Consider the following 16,466-nt stretch of genomic DNA (forward strand, 5'->3'; position numbering starts at 1 on the left):
CACATTTCAAATACCAACTCTCGTTATCCTCATGAACAGGTGGCCCATGGCGTGCACGAAGTTTAAAAAACGTTTTCGGGGCGCCTGGGTGGCTCAGTTGGTTAAGCGACTGTTTTCGGCTCAGGTTATGATCCTGGAGTCCCGGGACTGAGTCTCACGTCAGGCTCCCTGCTCAGCAGGGAGTCTGCTTCTCCCTCTGACCCTCCCCCCTCTCATGTGCTCTCTCTCTCTTTCAAATAAATTAAAAACAAAACAAAACAAAAAACGTTTTCTAATTAGTCATCAGAACTTAAATATTAGATATCACACACACTTCCAGATTTTTAGCTTCTCAAAAAAAATTCACAAGATGCAACAATCCCAGATTGGGTTTGTTGCATCTTGTGATGCAGCATCTCCCCAGAGTAACTCCCCCCTCACTCACATCGGCCAGGACTCCTCTAGTTACCCCCCGCCGGCCAGTTACGACAGGTCCACCTGGCCTACATTGATTCTTTGCGTCTCCAGTCTGGCATATGGGGGTTTGAAATAGCTGAGAAACTCTGAGGTGTGGCACCGAGGTGACACGTCCAGGCCTCATCTAGTACTTCCCATCCATGTTATCCTGCAAACATTTACTGAGCACCTACTATGTGCCCGGCTCCCATGTTTGGCTGTCTGGACACAGAAGGGACACGTGAAAACGAATTACAAGCTCCCATTGCAGGGGGCTTCTGTGCCAGCTCAGTGTACTGATGAAAACCACCCCCTCCCCCCTCTCCAGGACTGGCCCTCCCATACCATCAAGGCTCCCCCTGCTGCCCACGGTGGGCACAGGTGCAGGCCTAGCCCATGAGAAGCTGCAGTGATTGGCTCAGAGATGCATGTGACACTTGGGGAAGGGCCAATCGGAATCACAGAGGGGCTTCTGGCCCTCAAGAACAAGATGTCTCTTTCCGCTGGGTTGGTTGAATTAGTGGGCTGTGGTCCCGGAGCTGCTGTCACTCCCTTTGCTAGAACCTCTCTGAGGATGAAGCCACCCCAAGCCACTGCAGAGGCTAGACGGGGAGCAAAGCTCAGGAACAAATCATCATCCAAGCACCTGGATCCAGCTGTGCCCGAGTGCAGCTTGGTCAGGGTTTCCAGGCACCAGAGCTAAGGCAGATCCTTCTTTGCTCAAGCTAGTTTGAATTGGGTTCTTATCCCTTGTAACTAGAGGAGTCCTGGCTGATGTGAGTGAGGGGGGAGTTACTCTGGGGAGATGCTGGGAGCCTGTGGGAATGGAGAAGGAGGCCCAGTTCTGCTGGGGGCAGGGTCCTTCCAAGATGGAGACTCTGGGCGAACTTGAGGGGTGAGCTGATGTTAATGAAATGAAGGGAGAGCAGAGCAGGACATTCTGGACAGGGAACCCATGAACTAAGACTGGTAGATCAGTGTTGATTTAAACAAGACAAGAGAGGAGTGCCTGAGTGGCTCAGTCAGTTAAGCATCCGACTCTTGATTTTGGCTCAGGTCATGATCTCAGGGTCGTGGGATTGAGCCCCACATCGGGCTCCCCGCTCAGTGGGGAGTCTGCTTGTCTCCTTCTCTCTGCTCGCTCTCTCTGTCTCTCTCAAATAAATAAATAAACCTTAAAAAAAAAAACAAGACAAAAGAGTCTCAGAATCTTGGTTCAAATAAAGAATCTAACGACATCTTAGCTTTTATTAATTTTTTCCTTTATGCAAGTGGCAATGATCCTTTTAGGTTTTGACCCAGAAATTCCAGAACAAAACAGATGCCAAGTTAAATATTATCGGCAGGGTGAGAAATGCTCCCATAAGGCACCCCCCACCCCCCGCCCCAGTCCTGGGCCTTGCAGCCTGCGAGGGCTGAGGTCACATTTCACGGGTCACGGCGGGCAGGCCCAAAGGCCAGGCATCTTACAAGGCTCCTTTGTGCAAATAACCCTTCTAAGGACACGTTCATCCTGACAGAAAATAGAACAGGGCTTTACATTTTCACATCAGTCTCCACACTGAAGAGGAGAACATACATGGTTTTTTCTGTGAACATTTTCAATCCACCACTTATCGGAACCAGCTTTATGATTCCGAGGAGTGTCTGTGTTTTTGCAGCTGTAGGGGAAGTGGGAACATTTTTTGCTTCTTATCTTGCTGAGATTTCTTTTACCAGCAGTTAGAAAAGCTTAGAGTTTTCAAGGCTAAGTACTGAAATTTCATTATTTGGCACCAAGAGGAGGGAAAAAAAAAGCAGCTCAACAAGCTGGAAACATAGACTATGAAAAGGCAAAGAGCAGAGGGGGATTAACAAGTGAGAGAACTGGGGCAACTGCCATTTGCATCTGCGGTGAGAGTCGGCTTGCTCCCAGCATGCTTGGGGAGCCATGGGTGCGGGAGGTCGCCTCGTTGTGAGCAGACGTAACTGGACTTGGCTTAAATAAAGAGGGATTATTTTTCCCTGACAAAATGTGAGGTCAGGAGGCAACAGCCAAAGGCTGGTACGGGACTCCATGGTATCATCAGTGCCCAGGCTCCCCCTACCTTTATGCCATGCCACAAAGTGCCATCTTGCCTTCCATCCACACAGCGGCCTCATGATCACAAGAGGGCTGCTGTGACCCCGACAGTCTTCCCCACCCAGTTCTAGGTAGGAAAAGGGAGAACAGGATGAACGTGAGGGGTGAAGAAAACAGCACTGTCGGTTGTCATCCCTCATCTTTGAGGATATTTCCCATGAGATGCATTGAATAACTTCATTTTTACCTTCTTGGCCCAATTTGCTGATGTGGCCACTATGGTGTAGGGAGGCTGGACGATGCAGGGCTTTCTTTTTCTTTCTCTCTCTCTCTCTCTCTTTTTTTTTTTTTTTTTTTTTTTTGAGCTGAGCACATGCTGCCCCTGATAAACCAGTGAGAAAGAAGGAAAACAGATATTAGGTAGGTGGCTGGCAGTCTCCACTACACATACTCACAAATGCGAACACTCAGTTGATGAACTGGTGGTGGCACCACCACCCGCTTGGCCCAGTTTTATGTTTCCCCACGGTCACTCAGGTACTTTAAAAATAACTTTATGAATTAAACATCATGGATACAATAAAACCCCCCCTCTGTAAACTTCCCTTCCCATTTCTCTCCCCTGCCCCCACAGTAGGGAACCACGGCCTTGAATGCTGAAATCTTGAATTTTGGGTTTATCCGTGCAGCAAAGATGAGTGTAGCCACAGACAACGTGCAGCATCGTCCTGTGCGCTTGAAATGCATTGAGTGCCTTCATACCAATCCTTTCCTTCCTCAACGTGTTTTCATTGTTGTTGTTGTTGTTGTTTTTACAAAGATTTTATTTATTAGAGAGAGAGAAAAAGAGAGCATGAGAGGAGGGTGAGGGACAGAGGGAGAAGCAAGCTCTCCGCCGAGCAGGAACCCCGATGAGGGACTCGATCCCAGGACCCTGGGATCGTGACCTGAGCCGAAGGCAGAGGCCCAACGAACTGAGCCACCCAGGTGTCCCTCAATGTGTGTTTTTCAAGCAGTTTTGTTTGGGGGACTTCCGTGTGTTGATACTGCTAGCCACTGGCTAGGGTTCTGTCATACAAACAGCACATCGTTTACTTGTCAGTTCTGTCCTTTAGGTTGTTTCCAAACGGTGAAGGCAATGATGCTGTCAGGCACATTCTTGTGTCTGACTTCCTGGCTCACAGGTGCGTGTGGGAGTCTCTCTAGGGTGTATCTGGAGGGACGGAACTGCCGGGGGTCACAGGCGGACAGATCTTCCACTTCTTCCAAGTGGTCGTAGTGATCCCCGGAGCAGGGACTGGCATACACCAGGGGTTCTCCTCCTGGGGTCCGCGCCCCTCGGGGTTTCTGAAACCCTTTGAGGGGACCTGTGAGGTCAAAGCCGTTTCTATAATAATATAAGGCATTATTGGCCTTGCTCACTCTCATTTTGTCCTGAGTGCACAGTGGAATTTTCCAGACCTGACATGTGATGATGTCATTGCTCTGACAGCCAATGGAATGTGTGCTTTAATTTTAATTAAAATTAAAGTTTGAGTACAGTAAATGTTGACAGACAAAATTCCCGTCCACAAAAGCTCTTTGGGGCCCTCGATAATCTTTCAGAGTGTAAAGGGGTCCCGGGACCCGAAAGTTTAAGATTGCTGAGAGACAGAACCACTGGGTGGGGACCGCGGGAGGGACCCTGCATGCTTGAATTGCATCAGGGCTGTGGCAGCCGTGTGACCTTCTCCTCCCTCCCCTGCCCTCCGGATCTACTTCTTGGGATGCTGATGATGAAGTGATTTCACAAGGTGCAGATGAAAAAAAACCCTGGTTGTGCCAACTGCCCCTGCCCCCTGGACTGTCAGAGGACAGCTCATGCGTCAGGAATGCTACCCTGGAACTTCTCAGGGCGTCTCAGAACTGCGACTGGCCAGGTGGCTGCGGCGGGTGGCCAAACGTGCGTCACAGGCCTCTGACCTCCCTGATTCCATCCCTACTCAGGGAAACTTCGCATCTGAGCAGAGAATCTTTTTCCAGGCTGGGAAGGGCAGTGGAGTGCAGCAGGAGGCCAGAAGCCGGAGATCCTGGTATAAGTCGGACTCCGCCTCTAAGAGGGACCTGGGGCAAGTCATTTTACTCTCTGGCCTCAGTTTCAGATGCACAGAAAAGATAAAAAGACAGGACAAAGAAGTCTTATTGCCCAGACAACCGGAGAGCTGCAGGCAACGTGATGCCCACCACCTAGAAGACTTTTTTGTGTATTTCCCTCAGATAGACCATTCACAGCACAGCCCCCCAAATCTGGAAAGCCGCACTGATAGGATACCTGGTCTGATCCACAGACCCTGTTCACATTTGCCAATTGCCCCAGGAATGTCCTTTATGGCAAAAGCATCCAGTTCAGGACCACACACTCGGGACCCCGAGTTTTCCTATCCCTCGAGTCTCCTTTAACCTGGAACATTCTTCAGTCTTTCATTGACTTTCATGACTTGGATGCCTTTGAACATTATTCTGTTTTATAGAATAACTGCTTCCTAATGATTAGATCCATCCAATGTGTTTTCAGGAGGGATATCACAGAAGCGATGCTGCGTCCTCCCCACCGCACCCCGTCACAGGGCTCCTGATGTCATCTTGTCTCTTTGTTGGCATTAACTCTCCTCACTTGAATATGGAGGCTCAGCCAGGCTTCTTCACTGCAGAGTTACTCTTTTCCCCTTTGTAAGTCAGGCGACTCTGTGGGGAGGTGCTCTGAGCGTCTGTGGACACCCTTGTCTCCCTCTACCTTTTCCCTGCTAGTTTTACTATCTTTTGATTCTTGCCAGAAACAGTGGTGCCCAAGCTGGTTGCCAGATGGTGACTTTCCTTCCAACTGTACCATTTAATCCTTCCACATTCACAGGTTGGCTTCTGCTATCAAGAAGAACATCCCTTCTCCCTGTTCATTCATTCCTTATTTATATTTATTATATTTATTTTTATTTATGACTCAGAGGAAGACAGGGACCCCTCTGAGAGTGAAAGGGGGCACGATTGACAACAATGCAAGGATGATATGCATAAACCAGGACTGTCTACCCAGAACTGGCGGGTGTGTCTACCTATGCCACCCTCCCTCCCCAGTGCCAGGTGGCTTCCTGCTGGGGAGAGCGCTGCTGAACCTCTCCAAAGGGGAGCCCTGCCTACCCAGTTCTGGAAGCCAGGGCTCGAAGGTCCTCCTGCCGCCTCCTGCCCCCTCACCCCCGACATCCATTACCAAGTCCTGTGCATTTTACTTCCAAAATATAGCCTCGGTGTACCTGTCCCTCTCTCCTGTGTCAGCCTGGTCCACGCTCACCCCTCAGCTCTAGAACAAGGCTGTCATTTCCATCCTGCCCCTGTGATCTTTCCTTTGCAGACTGAGGCCAGAGACATAAATGCAGCTCTGAGTCTGTGGCTCAGTGTGCACTTCTTCAGCTTCCGCAGCATGACTCCCAAAGGCCCCGCCCTTCACACCAGTCTTACCTGGAGCCACACTCCCCTGTCTACACTCTACACTCCACTCTGGGCCCCTCTAACTTGGCTTTTCAACACTAACCTGCAAGCTATTGAGGGTAGGAGATTTTCATACCGGTAAATTTTTATAGTTATAAAATCACTTCTTTACAACCACTCGATTAAATTCGTTTGGAATGATATTGGGACATTATTTTGGCACTCCCTGCAATTCTACTTCAGTCCCAGAGACTTGGCCTTGTAGGCCTCGTGCCTGCCACCAGAGGGCGCTCTGTAGCGCTCTAGCCTCGCTGCGCCCCAAGCCCTCCCTTGCTGTCACCTGCCTCTGCTGTTTCTCACCCAGGAAAGAGCTGGTCAATGAAACAAATTCTTGGTGACGCAGCGTATGTAGCCATCTCAAGGATGAAACCTGAGACAGTGGTGTGAAAACAGTCATGTTTGTAGAGGCCGACTCAAGATCACTTGCATATTTGAAAATGTTTTATTTGGAAATTTAGTGCACATCAAACACTGAATATCTTCCTTAAATGCTTTGTATCCTGTTCCTTTGGGGCTGAAGGTCACGCTTTGTGATAGAAAGAAAGGGTCATCCATTTTCCACCACACACCTCATGAAGGTTGCCTTGGGCACCCCCCCCCTCCATTTCCTCTTGTCCCGGTGAGCCATGATGTGCTCAAGGTGGGATGTCCACCACATGACACCAGCTAGTCAGCGTCTGCACACACAGGCTCCTTCTGCTTGGAATGCTCCAAGCAGAAGGTTAATTCCTATCTATCCTCCAGCCTCCTGTTCATACACTGGCTTTCCTTGACCCACCAAAGAAGGGAGGCATGCCTGCTACATATGCTCAGGAGTTTGCTGTACAGATGTGTGTTAGTTCCTGCTACGGGCCACGCATGCACGGCTCTCGGGCACTTTTTCTCCAGTGACCCATTCAATCCTTCCAGTGGATGAAAAGGGCAGGCACTGTGGTTATCCCTATTTTACAGATGACAAAACTGAGGCTCAGGGAGGTTTAGTGACTTGGCCACATTCATCCTGCTGGTAAGTGGTGGAGCTATGTTTCAGACCCAGGCAGTCTGGCTCTACGCCCATGCTCTCAGCCGTTGTATAATGTTGTCTCTCCTTCACGCACTGTCCTTTGTAATGCTGCATTTATTTGTGGTATGATTTGGTTATTGTGATATCTGTTGGGGCACCTGGCACAGGCCTGGTCTTCGGTAGGTGTTCAGTATATATTGGCTGAATGAATGAATGCATGAATGAATGAAAACAATTTTTGTTCCTTTAGCTGATCAAAATATCCACTTTACCCTAAGCTCCTCTTTCATGGAACAAAGGGATATGAGGCTGGGGGAAGTCAGGAGCCCTAGGTCAGACCCAGAACCCAGGGTACTGATGGATGGTGGATACTCAGTGGGCAGAGACAGATCACTCTGGGCCAACTTTGCCAGAGGGAGTGAGGGAAGGCTTCCTTGAGAAAGTGACTTTGGGAGAGGTTTTGCAGGATGAGTAGGAGTTTGCTGAAGCACGGAAGTCCAGCCTGACAGGACCTGCGGTTGGAAGCATCACCTGTGGTGAAGGTTCAGTCTCAGCTTCAAACCGCTGCCTTTCATTCAGGTTGGGAGGGCCAGTGCAGGAAAACAGGAACAGCAGTGGGGACCAGTGAAACGGTCCACTGTTTTCTAGTCCTAGTGCCAAATCATTTGGTGCTTTTCAAAGACAAGCAAGTCAAGCCTAGTTTCCTTTGACTTCTGTGACGTGAAATAGCTGCTTCTCATCCCCAGTTCCTCTCCTGCTCTGTGGCTGGAAGTCTTTTGGATTTCTGGAGTCCTCCCTTGAGACTACAGCTATCTCAGGAGTGAGACAACTGGTGAGAGTTATCGGCGCCGACCCCTTCATTGTTGGCTGCTGGACGAGCAGGCAGTGGCAGGGATGCAGGAGCCCGGCTGGGCGGGGTGGGGCCGGAGAGCTGGCTCCAACCTTTGGCTCGTAGCCCCATGGTCTCTCGGATGCCGTGATAGTTCAGGCAGACGTGCGATCTTAGCTGGGCCATCCGAGGAAATCCCAAGCCATGCCTGGAATGGCAGGGAAAAGAGAAGGAATTGGGGTCACAAGCGAGGAGCTGGACACCTGGAACTAGTGGCAGGCTGTCCCTGCCTCCACGCGTGATGGCTGATCCGAGTGCTGCCAGCACAGAGCCATCCAGAATCAGTTCTGAATGGATGTCTTTCAACACCTGCATCCACCTGGGCCGGAGGTCCCGCACTGCCATGAGTGAGATGTCTCCCCTGTAATGTAAAGCCAGTCTGGGTTGGGCTTCTGACCCTGGTTACCGGGAGGATCCAGGGAAGACGAGACTTAGCTCAGGAATCAGTGAGGTCTACAGACCCTCTGACAGCTGTGTTCAGAGGGCAAGCATGGCCCTGTACACGGGAGACACTCCCGTACTTCTCCAGATATTAGGCAGAGGAGGGGCAGCGCTGAGTACTCCTAGAGACTAGAGGTGGAGAGAGAGCACACCCCCCCACACCCCCCCTTAATGCAAATCCATGCAACAGATTTGCTTGGGTACCTGTACGAACCTACGGGCACAAGCCCACAGACACACAACAGGGACACACACACGCAAATACATTTCAAATGGTTTTAAAAATGTGCAGTCTCCCTCCCCCTCCCCCCCCACCAAAGTACACACCCTCTGACCTAGAAATTCCATTTCTGGGAAGCTGCCCTAAGGACAGAATAGAGGATGTGTGCCAGGACTTAGCTTCAAGGAATTTCCCTGCAATGCAGCTTGTAATAACACAAAATTGGCAACAATCTGGATTCCAATAGGGGAGTGGTTAAATCCACTGTAGTAGGAGAGCACACAATGGCATGCTATTCAGCCCTCAAAACCGAGAACAGAGCTATTTACTTACATGGGAAGATGCGCATCATTGATTGTCGAGTGAGGGAAAAAAGGAGCCACTTGCAAAATAGTCTGAATGCTATGAACCCATTTGGGTGAAACAGAAGTCAGAATCTGCATGCACTAGAGTCTGGGCATAATTGAAGTTGTTTCTGAGTCTGTAGGATTAGGGCACTTTTCCTATTCCTGTAGGATGCCAGTGTTGCTTTGTGGTTGGGAAAAGCCAATTTGGATTGGAAAAGGAATATGAGTTTTAAGTCCATGTACCCTCCTATGTGCAAAAATGAGGCATGTATACACATTGAGGTGGCACTGTTGCTTCTAAAGCATAGGGTTGGAAACAACTGCGATGTCCAGCAATAGGGGATTGATGAAAGACATCAAGGGCGGTCATTCAATATGACAAAGATGAGGAAGCTCGAGATAAGCTCTGATAAGAAATGGTCTCCGAGATACAGCAATTGGGGAGAAAAGCAGAACAATGTTTATGGTATGCGATCATCTGTATAAAAACAGTCTTAAACCTATGTAAGCATAAAATACCTCTAGAAGGACCCACAGGAAACATAGCAGTCTGGGCCTGGGGAAGGGAACTGGCGGTCCAGGATTAAGGTGAGGGAAAGGGAGTCTCTTGTTGCTGCAAACCCACTTACACCTTGAATTTAAACACCATTTGCATGTGTTCCCTATTTGAAAGCATGGCTTAAACATAAAGAATGAGAAAGCACAGCCATGCTTAGGTAAGCACACAGCAGAGAGATCCAAACATGCTGGCAGAAGCACCTGCTCTTCCTAACACAGAGACACCGCTCAGACCCACATGCGTGTCTGCACGGACAGAGGCTCAGCTCTGGCGCTCCCGTCCCTTGCCCAAGCCCTGCGTGAGACTGACGCCCCGTGTGGGGCCGGGGGTGATGGTGCAGTGGCAGTGTGCTGGCCGGGATCAGTGGCAGTTCAGTGCTCTGCCTCTTTAATTCCCTCTGGCTGAAATGCCGATTTTCTGCTAGGCTGGCCTGGCTGCTGCAGAATCGCTTCTGTTAACAAACTGCACCGAAGAGCAGAGCAATTAGGCAATTAAACTGTTTTAAATTGAATTTAGAGCCCTGATATTTCTCTGGGAGGGTGGCCTCTTGGCCTCACCTCTGCCCTGTGCAGTGGATGAGAGAGCAGAGGGGCGAAAGGGCAGAGACTGATAACGGTGCCTGGGTGGGGGCCGCTCAGGGTGGAATTCAGATACGGATACTTAGACCTACAGCCCTGTGCGCACACAGTCCTTCCTGGCTTGTCCCTGCAGGCTAGAGAGGCCTCTGCATCCATCCATCCATCCATCCATCCATCCATCCACCCATCCATTCATGTGTCAAACACCTATTATATGTCAGGCACTGTTCTAGACGAACAGCAGCGAATGGGGTAGACAAGGGCCTTGTCTGCTGGGGCTCATGTTCTATTACAAAAAAAGCAATACATAAGCAAGATGATTCCAGTGTGAAATGGAAAGATGGGAAAGAGAATGGATGAGAGCTACGTTAGCTAGAGTATTCAGGGAAGTCCTGTCCAAGGAGGTCACATTCTTGCTCGGAAACTGAAGATGGGAGGACGCAGTCATAATAAGAGCTTTCCCGATAGAGCCAACAGTAAGTGCAAAGGCCCTGAGGTATGCCCGGTCTTGGCTAATTTGGGCAAGACCAAAGGCTAATATGGCTAAAGCACAGAATAAAGAGAGCCAGGAGAGACTGGCTGGGGCTCCCTGCATGTGGGCCCTGGTCCTGTGAAGCTCACTGCAACCATGTTTAAGGGGATGTGTTATGCACATTGCTTCACAAAGGGAACGGGACGGGCCTGCATCACCCAACAGGGGTTACCTTGGGAGCCAGGGCTGCTCAGCCTGAAGAACAGCCCTAGGTGCCCTGATGTTTGTGGGCCCAGGTGGCTTTCCTTGGCAGGGGGAGCAGGTGGCTCAGAGGGCAGAGCCAGGGGCAGGGAGGATCTCCTGCTGAGTGAGGAGGAGTTTTTAACTGAGCCACCTGGCCATGGAATGCCCTGCCTGTAAAGTGGTGAGTTTCCTTTGTGGGGAGGTATTCAAGCAAAGGCTGGGCAACAAGTTGAGTGGATTTTACAGAGGGAGTGCCAGCGTTGAGCAGTGAGTGTTTGCCATCTTCCAGCTGTGCGCCCAGGGGTCCCCTGGGGACTCGATGGGCCACGTACCCGTCCATGCGTGGTGTGGGGCATGGCACTCCCCTCTTTGGGCCTCAGTTTCCTAGGCACTTCCTAGGTGCATGAAAGGAGCAAATACATGCAAACACTTGGAACAGAAGGTGGGTCATGGCAAACACCATGCCTGGGGAGCTGCTGTATTATTTTAATGGCCTGTAGGCTCTCAGCTGCCTTCTTCTATTTTTCTTTTGATTTGAAAACTTCATATCATGTATATGGCAAAAAAAAAAAAATTAAAGAAAATCCAGCCATCCAAAAGGATCAATAATGAAAGGTGGGTCTCCCTCCAACCCCAGGCCCCATGCTCCTCCCAGAGGCCACATTTGCTGGCATTTTTTGAGGGGAGGGGGTCGTCCTCCCAGATACTCACACATAAGGAAACATGCATTTTCCCATACAAACTGTAGCAAGCTATATATACTCTTCTGGCTTCTTTCCCTCACTCCGCATCAAAGCCATAGTCGTTGATTTAAGAATTTTAAGTTTCTGAAGAGAAAATATATTCGTACAGGGTTTAAAAACTTCAACGATCTATACTGAGAATTCTCTCTCTCTCCTCCCTGCCCCTGACCACTCATTCCCCGGATGGGTAAGCACTTGTACTGGTTTCTTAGGGACCCTTTCTGTGTTTCTTCACACAAGTACAAACACATACAAATAGGCTCTTATTCCCATATCCTGTTCCTACACAAAAGCCTTACTCTAAATACACAGTTCTGCACTTTGCTTTTTTCCCCCTCAATGACTGCCAGCGTGCAGATTTTCCACATCAGGCTTGGAGCTTCCTCCCTGCCGTTAACAGCTGTGTGATATTCCTCCATGCACCCAAAGCAAGGTTTCTGTAACTGGCTCCGGGGTGGGTTGTCTCCAAACACAGTAGCAGTGGCTCTCTGGCAGTAACTTTGAATCATAGCAGGGGACCTGGGTATGCCTGCAGGATCATGCTCGGCAGCAGGGCTACTGGGTCAGAGGGTAACCATGATGCACAAATACACACAGCTTCCCCTGGAGAGGGTGTCTGCTTTGCACTCCCACCAGCAGCATGGAGTGGACCTCTTTCCCATGGCATCACCGACAGAGTGTCTTGGCACTGGACAGAAGTGCCATTCAGATAAGGGACAAATGGAACTTCCATTTCTTTTCTATATGTGAAGTTGGGCATTTTTCGTATGTGTAGGGGCCTTACAAGTTTTCTTTAAACTGTCTCTTCATGTTCTTTGCACATTTCTCCTTGGGTTGTCTTTTCGTGATTTCTAGGAGCTTTTCACATATTGGTTAAATTAGACAAACTAGGGCTCATACAGAGGCTACATCAGGCCCACTGCCTTATTTTTTGTAAACGCAATTCTTTTGGAGCACGGCCATACTCGTTGTTTGGGGTTGCCTGCATGCTGCAACCTCAAAGTCGAGTAGTTTTGACCTTACAGTCTGGAAGATGAAAATGTTTACCATGTGGCCCTTTACACAAAACGTTTGCTGACTCCTGTATTAGACTTTTGTGATAGGAGTTGTGAAGATTTTTCCTGGTGTGTCACTTATCTTTTGACTTCCAAGGTAGGTCATTGCACATCTTTAATCGAGCTACAAACTTGAATTTGGAGGGTCTTGCTTCTTGAAAACCATTATCTTTAGTTAGGAGACCCTATAGTTCAACGTTACTTCTACTTCATTCCAGAGCTGAAAGGAAATGCACGAATAAGGCAGATTTTTAAAAAAGATCTTATTTATTTATTTGAGAGAGAGAGAGAGATAGAGAGAGAGAGAGAGCATGAGCAAGGGGGAGAGGGAGAAGCAGGCTCCCCGCTGAACAGAGAGCCAGGATCCAGGGCTGAATACCCGGACCCCGAGACCATGACCTGAGCCGAAGACAGACCCTTAACCGACTAAGCCAGCTAGGCGCCCCAGTAAGGCAGATTTAAACTAAAACGATCTAGAAATTGCTGGAGAATTTAGCTTGGAATCTAACTCCTCAGATTTAATGGTTTGAGAGGTGAGATTTTAAGCTCCTTGTTTTACAAATGAGGAGACTGAGGCTCAGAAAGTCGTGCAGCCTGCTGGCCTGCGTGGACAGGCTGCCGGACAGCCCTGCTGGCAGGCCCGGCAATCTAAATGCATGACCTTGGCCATGTAGCACTGCGAAGTGAGATCCAGGGTTGGGGGCGTTATCAAGGTCACAGGAGGGCAGCCGGGGCTGGGGTTGAGGGTGAGCCTCCTTCCCCCGCGCGGCTCCCCGCACTCCCTCTCTGGCGTTCTGCGCCCCCAGCTCCGGCCCCCAGGTTGCGGGGACTCCCCGTCGAGTCCCACCCGTGCAGCCCGCGCAGCCCGGGAGCGGCGAAGCCTTGGTGCGATCCTCGGCGCTGGCAGCAGGGGGCGGTGCCGCACCGGGCACGGCGCGCTCGGCTGGCGGGGGGCGGGGAGGGGGGCGCCGCGGGGCTGCGGCAGGCCCCTCTCGGTGGCGCTCGGTGGTTGGGGCTGCGTGCGCCCTGCTGCCTGGCTCCGGATGTGGGGGAGGGCTCGCTCAGACCTGAGCCCACACCGCCTGGCGTATAAACCCCACCCCTCCTCTGGACCCCAGCTCCGGGCCCTCGGGCACATCCCAGCCACGCCCCACCCCCAAGCCCCACCTCGTGCCCCCCCACCGTAGACCCCAGCCCGTCCCCTCCCCCAGCCCCTGCTCCCTCCGCCCCGGGGTGGGGGTGGGGGGCTCCCTCAGGCTTCATTTTCTTACCCTGAGCTGTGGGCTTGGAGCACAGCTTGGACTCCTAGGGTAGGAGTTGAGCCCTCCCTGGCCTCACTGTAAGATGGAAAGCCCACCGCTGAGCTCGACTTCAACCGTCAGGGCTCCTATCACCTTAAAATAGAATCCCAGCGCTGTGTTTTACCGCCGCTTGGAGGCCTGCGTGAACGCCCTGCTGCTTGGCTGACACCATCTCCCAAAATGGTCCTCTCCGGACAGGTCGCACATCAATCTTCTTTCCCTTCCAGCCAGACCTCGGGGTTGTGACTGCCTCCAGGCCCACGGCTTGCAGTGCCCTCCACCTGGGCTGCCTGTCCTGCTGCCCCGCCTCTCATTCCTAACCTGTCTTCCTCAGAAAGCTCTCCCCCGACCACCGGCTCGGGAGGAGCCCTAATTCCTACCCGGATGTTTCTGTTCCACTCCTCTGTTTTATTCTCTCCTGTTCCACTCCTCCGTTTTATTCTCCTCTCCCGCCGCCCCCAAAATGTCAGGGGCAGCCCCCTCCAAAGACCGAGAGCGCCTTGTTCTCCACTGGACCTCTCTACAATGTTGACAAGGGTGCCTGGCACACGGGAGGGACTCAGTAACATGGGAGTGAAGACTCAGTCTGGGACTCCACGGCTCAGATTTTGGGACACCGGCTGAGGTAGCCTGGAGGCTGGCCTTCTCTGGAAGCTGGCCTCCATGCCAGCCTGGGATATTGTGGGGTTGGCCATGACCTTGGCCTAAACACTTGCAGAGGGCAAGCTCACATTTACTGAACACTTACTGTGTGTTAAGTGCTTTTCCGGAATCATCTGATGGGATCTCACAATAACCTCATAAATTACATCTCCATTTTATGGATAAAGAAACAGAGCTTCAGAGAGGTTAAGCCACCTGCCCAAGGTCACACAGACAGAAGTGGAAGTGGCTGAGTTAGATTCCAGAGAGGCAAGCTGTTCTTCTCCTCAGATAATGAATGGGTGCTTGAGATAGGAGAGGCCTCAGAGAGCATTACAATGAACCCCTTAGTGAACAGATGGGGAAACTGAGCCTTATTGCCCAAGTCTCACAGTTGAACAGAGGCAGGGCTGGGCCTCCAAGCCAAGGAATCTAGGTAGAATGCACTTCTTTACAGTGTATCTCCAGGGGGTCTCCTGGGAAGACTGACTGAGTGACCCTGAGCCCTGCCAGGCCTCAGTTTCCCTTTGAGGGATGGTTTCATTCATGGTCCCTGGCAGTGAGGGCTTCTGAATCCATTTCTTGAAAGCTGGGCTTGGGTGTCTCTGCTCCTGGGGCAGGAAAGTGAGGTGATAGTTGTGGAATCAGGGAGTGTGGGGTGGGGGTGGGGTGGTGGTGGTGGGAATCCCCTTAGAAAATTTCTGGTGTATTCACCCCGCATCAGCTGAGCAAGGAAGGGGCTTACGGTGCCAGTGGGCCCAACCAGAGGCCACGAGGGTGTCAACCTCAGATGCTGTAGGGCTGGGGGGACACATCGAGGGATAAGACCAGCTGTGATACAGTTGGGAAAGGGGATCTGTGCCAAACCAGAGTGTCCCCTCTCCCCCTGTCTGAAGAGGCAGCCACAGTCAACCCTGTGTAAGGCTAGGGGTTAGTGCTGCCATAGACTGATTATCCAAGAGACACTGGAGAGCCAAGAAATAGTTTATGTGAGGTTTTCTAATTTTTCAATGTTAGCCACTGACTCACATCTTAAAAATGGCAGGGAAAACGAAATATCTTTCTGGGCTGGATTCAGCCGGAACGGCTGGGCTCTGAGTCCCTGCTAACATCAGCTTCTGATCCTTATCGCTTTGGTTCCGTAACTTCAACTTCCCAAGCCTCAGTTTTCTGACCTGTTAAATGGACAAGACCATACCTCCCCGTAGGGGGCAGTGTGGGCCAGTGGAAGGGCTTGGGGGCAAGGGCTGTGCATGGGTGGGTGACAACGCAGCAGAGGGAGCGGCTCACAGCTGCTGGGGATGTTTCCGCCCTCACCTACCCTTCACGGCTCCCAGTGCATTCTGCGGAATGTCTAGATTCTTCCTACCTGCTGTGTACCTGCTGACATCTCCCACCTTCTCTCCTTCCGCTCCCTCCCCTGCCCACTTGGTTCAGCCATACGGCCTCTTTGCTGCTCCTGGGACGGCCCCTCACTTGGAGCGGGTCCTTTGGCTTTTACACCTGGCATCCTCTCTGCCTAGAGCCCTGTCCCCGGACACCATAGCTCCATCTGGCCATTCAGGTCTCAACTTAAATGTCACCTCCTCAGAGAGGCAACCCCCCCATCCAACACTGTTACTGCACCCGCTTAACTCTCTTCTTGCCACGTATTGTGTTGGAGCTCTTCCTGTGCACCATCGCAGGCCTCCCCCAGTGGCGTGTGAGCGCCATCTGTGCAGTGTTTTATCTTGCTCACCCCGGCGTCCCCAGAGCCGAGCTCAGTGTCCTCATCCACACTGTAGGTTCTCGACGAATGAATGAGTGAATGGATGGATGGAAGGATGGATGGGTTGCCTGGGGATGGTGGCCATTCTTCCCCTGGGAGCCAATTAGCAGAAAGTCCCTGAGTTCCAGTGTAGCAGCCGGCTGGGTTAGCACAGCAGGCTGTCCAGCCCTCCCCAGCCACTGAGGT

Source organism: Zalophus californianus, chromosome 1 (genome assembly GCF_009762305.2).
Source record: "Zalophus californianus isolate mZalCal1 chromosome 1, mZalCal1.pri.v2, whole genome shotgun sequence".
Taxonomy (NCBI): domain Eukaryota; kingdom Metazoa; phylum Chordata; class Mammalia; order Carnivora; family Otariidae; genus Zalophus; species Zalophus californianus.